General features: G+C 37.5%; 1 non-coding gene across 1 annotated transcript; it reads left to right on the forward strand.

The window, feature by feature from the left end:
• Positions 1–1,167: 1,167 nt before the first annotated feature.
• Positions 1,168–1,274, forward strand: LOC127077665 (small nucleolar RNA R71). Its single transcript, XR_007787450.1, has one exon. It is a non-coding gene; the product is annotated as a small nucleolar RNA R71 (small nucleolar RNA).
• Positions 1,275–4,664: the final 3,390 nt, after the last annotated feature.

Raw genomic sequence — 4,664 nt, forward strand, 5'->3', positions numbered from 1 at the left:
GGATCGTCAAGCCTACGCTTGTTAGTTAAGATGTCTTTGAGAAATTTGGCGTAAGATGGAATTTGGGTGATGGCTTCAGTGAAAGGAATCTCTACATGAAGCTTCTCTATTACTTTTATAAACTTTTAGTATTGGTTATTGATTTTGGTTTGTTTAAGTTTTTACGGATATGGGATTGGTGGTTTGTACGAGGATGATGGTTTGTAAGTTTTATCCTTGGCTTCTCCTTCTTGGTCGGTTTGTTTTTGAGGTTCCACTAGTTCCTCTCCTTGGTTGGTAGGTATATTTTCTTTAGAAGCTTTGGACTCGCTCGTTGCTGGGTTACGAGGCCCTTCGTAAGCGGTCCCACTTCATAATGCGATAGCGTTAGCTTGCCCTCGAGGGTTGAGTTGAGGTTGTCCAGGGAATTGTCCTCCAGGTATAGTTTGCGGGGCTTGGTTTTGTGCTACCTGCGAGATCTGGGTTTCAAGCATCTTGTTGTGAGTGATTATCTGATCAACCTTGGTCCCTAATTGCGTTATCAGTTCGTTTACGTGAATGTTCTGGTTTAGGAATTCTTTATTTTGCTGAGTCTGGCCTGATATAAAGCTCTCCATGATCTTCTCAAGGTTAGGCTTCTGGGGCACAACTTGCATAGGTTGATTTGGTTTTTGGGCTTGATAACCTTGTGGTCTTTGAGGTGCATAATTTTGGATAGGGTTCTGGTTTTTATAGGAAACATTCTGGTGATTCTTTCATCCAGGGTTGTAGGTGTTTGAAAACGGGTTACCTTGGGCGTAATTCACTTGGTCAGTGTTCAAGTCGTTCAAAAGGTTACATTCCACTTATTCGTGTCCTTTAGATCCACAAAGTTTACACTCTGTGTGGACTACCGTTGCGGTGTTAGTGTTTGTAGAAATATGTTCGACCTTAAGGGCTACAACATCCATTTTCGCCTGCATCATGTCCATAAAGCTTATCTCATGTATTCCACCTTGGGTCTCCTTTTTCTCTATTGATGCTCGTTCAGTTCCCCATTGGTAATGGTTTTGGGCCATATCCTCAATTAGGTCACAAGCTTCAAGGTAAGGTTTGTTCATTAGTGCGCCACCAGCAGCACCGTCGATGCTCATCTTTGTGTTATAATGAAGTCCATTGTAGAAGGTATGAACGATTAGCCATTGTTCTAGACCATGGTGTGGACAGACTCTTAACAACTCTTTATATCTCTCCCAAGCTTCAAAAAGTGATTCTCCTTGGTTTTGAGTAAATCTAGTTATCTGGTTTCGAAGAACAACAATCTTACTAGGGGGAAAATATCTAGCAATGAATACTCTTCTAAGGTCTTCCCAGGTAGTTATTGAATTAGTTGGAAGTGAATCTAACCATGAACATGCTCTATCCCTGAGGGAGAAAGGCAATAATCTTAAACGAATCGCATCAGGTGAAGCACCGCTGGATTTAAAGATGTCGGCCAGTTGGATAAAGACTTTTAAATGTTGATTTGGGTTCTCAGTAGCGAGACCCGCAAATTGGTTTTGTTGCACCAATTGCAGTAAAGATGGTTTTAGTTCGAAATTGTTGGCAGGAATGAGGGGGTTTACTATACTAGAACTAGGTTCCTCGTCAGAGGGTTGGGCAAATATCTTAAGAGGTCTCCGGTCGTGATTCTCGGCCATAGCTTTCTTAATTTAAACGAGTAAGAGGCGTGTACGAGTGTAACGTTTGGGTTCCGCTAAAGGATCTACTAAATTTCCGGTACTACGGGTTCTTCGCATTTACCGGCTGATAATGCCTTAGTCTAGACAATGTAACAACAGGGTACGAAATTTGACGAAGTTGGTCCCTGGCAACGGCGCCAAAAACTTGATCGCTCTATTCGCAAGTGCACGAAGCGCGTCAAAGTAATATAAAAGAATATCGATCCCACAGAGACCAAATCGTCAATCTATAGATTACTATCGTTACGATGTTTTTCTAAGGCGCTATAAAAGAGATATTGATGTTGCAAAATAACAGTAAATAAAGAAAATAATAAATACAGTGCAGATAAAGACAGGTTTGAATGTATTTCACGTCAGTTAAACGATGTTTTGATTGTCTAAATAGAACTACTTATGGGGCAATATTTTCTACTCTTGAAAAGTATCCATTTAACAGGAATTGTCGCTTTCGCGTATTCAGAACCGAGTTTACCCTTAAATTAAGGCCTTTTATTGTCACTTATAAAAGGTGCACAGAACGCTAAAGTAGTAAACTTATTTTTAAGAAATAAGACTCGTAAACTTAGTTATAAAGTGATTTTGATTTAGAAAGTTTACCCAAGGAGTTTCCTGATTTTAAACCTATCAACGCGTCCGAAAACAGTTTCAAAAATCGTTTTTCCTTAAAGTGATAAAAATTCCTAGTTAACTAAGCCATGGTGCTTTCGCACTCCTTGAGTAGTTAAAGCTAACCAAGTTTGTTTCAGAAAACTCGAATTAAAAATCAAAACAACCTTTAAATCATTTCTACAGATTCAATATGTGAAACATCTCTTTAACCGCGATCCTTACATTCTAACCTTTGAAAGATTTAGCCAGACATGGTAATACAAACAAACACAACGATATTGATCATGATGAAAAGTTGTTTTAGAATGTAAGGCGTAAAGAACAAGTAAAGCGTGTAAAATAATTAAAACGAGCAATAAAGATAATGGAGAGAAATTTAAATAAAGTAAAGACAATGACAGGAATTAAATAAAGTAAAGCATGACAAGAAATTAAATAAAGTAAAGCATAACAAGAAATTAAATAAAGTAAAGCATAGCAAGAAATTAAATAAAGTAAAGCATGACAAGTAAAAGAAATAAAAGCGATTAAATTAGAACATGCTCCAAACGGAGGCTTTAAATCTGGTACAAGGAACATAAACCTTTGACTTTGAAGATAAAGACGACAGCAAAATTAAAATGATCCAACTCAATTACACTACGGTGCGATAACCCCTCGATGTGATGGATTACCGCTTTTACAGATGATAATATAGTCTTAGTGTTGTAAACTAAGTTGGATGATTTGGAAATGAACTAGAACGACCTATTTATAGAGGAATTCAGCAGCTTGTAAAGACCATGACGCCCTTCAACTTCTCCTTAGTGGGAACGTGAAATGCAAAGGTGGCGCCCGCCACCCCTTCATGGCGCCCGCCATGTGTGTGAATGGGAAAGTTCATGGGATCGTGGCGGTTACCTCCTGGTTGAGGGATGATGAGTCATGGCTTCTCCTATAACATCCGCCATGCGTAACGCCATGTGTATAATATTTGCCGAAAAACCTTAATTTTTGGTCTTTTTGCTTTGTTTCTTCTAAAAAGGTCCCGAAAGAGCTAAATATATGAAAACAACATAAAAGAGAGCATAACACAAGCAAAATGATAATAAAGACCTAATAAACATGTGAAATCCGAGTCAAAAACACGGTGTGATTCAGTGTGATTACATATCTAAAAGTAGAGTTGGGCGACTAGTGTATGGTGGAATTTTGGATTTCATTGACTTCTAAAAGTTAGATGTTTGTGTTGAGTGAATTAAAGGTAAACATACCAAATTTTTTTGAATTGATACATAGAGACATTTGTGGACCATTTCCCATACCTTCTTAGAATCGTCAACAATATTTTATATCATTCATAGACGATTATTCTAGATATGCATACATATTTCTTATACATGAAAAGTATCAATCGTTGGATGTGTTCAAATCATTTAAGGCTAAAGTTGAGAATCAACTCCTCAAAAGAATTAAGAAAGTCATATGTGATTGTGGCAGTGAATATTATAGCAGATATGACGGTTCAGGTGAAGAATGTCTGAGGCCTTTTGCCAAATACATATGGGAATATGGAATCATCCCACAAGATACCATGCTAGGGTCACCTAGAATGAACGGTGTGACTGAAAGACGAAACTGGATTCTTAAGGATATAGTAAGGAGTATGATTTTTCATTCTACCTTGTGAGAGTTAGTCTAGGGAGAGACACTAAAGACAACAACTTACATTCAAAATAGAGTGCCAACTAAAGGAGACTCTAAAAGACCTTATGAGCTTTGGACTGGGCGAAAGCCTAATTTGAAACATTTTCAGGTATGGGGATGTCCATCTAAGGCAAGGCCTTATAGGCCAAATAAAAATAAATTGGACTCCTGAACGGTGATTAACTACTTTATCAGTTATTTTGAAGGATCTAGGGACTACAAATTTTATGAACCCAAATTAAATCAATTTTTTAGACAGGAAGTACCACATTCTTAGAGGATATTGAGTTTGGGGAGAATAATAAGGTTATAGACTTTGTTTTAGAGGAAGAATCAGTAACAATTCCAAAACCGATTCATACATTTTCTTTTGTTCAAGCAAGTATGGAACCTCCACAAGACATTGTTGAATTTCATCGTACTCAAGATGATTTGGTAATACATGAAGAAAAAACTCAAAATCCTCAAGAAAAAGTGTTACAAGAACCAATACATTTATAATGATCCACTATATGGAGGAAAAATTCTATTCCAAATGATTACATAGTCTTTCTCCAAGAACATGAGGAAAATAATGGTATGATGCAAGATGGCCCAATCAACTTTCGCCAAGCCATGCAGGATTCCAACTCAGAAAAATGGAATGAAGCAATGAAGGAAAAGTAT

The sequence above is a fragment of the Lathyrus oleraceus genome, chromosome 4, assembly GCF_024323335.1.
Source record: "Lathyrus oleraceus cultivar Zhongwan6 chromosome 4, CAAS_Psat_ZW6_1.0, whole genome shotgun sequence".
Taxonomy (NCBI): domain Eukaryota; kingdom Viridiplantae; phylum Streptophyta; class Magnoliopsida; order Fabales; family Fabaceae; genus Lathyrus; species Lathyrus oleraceus.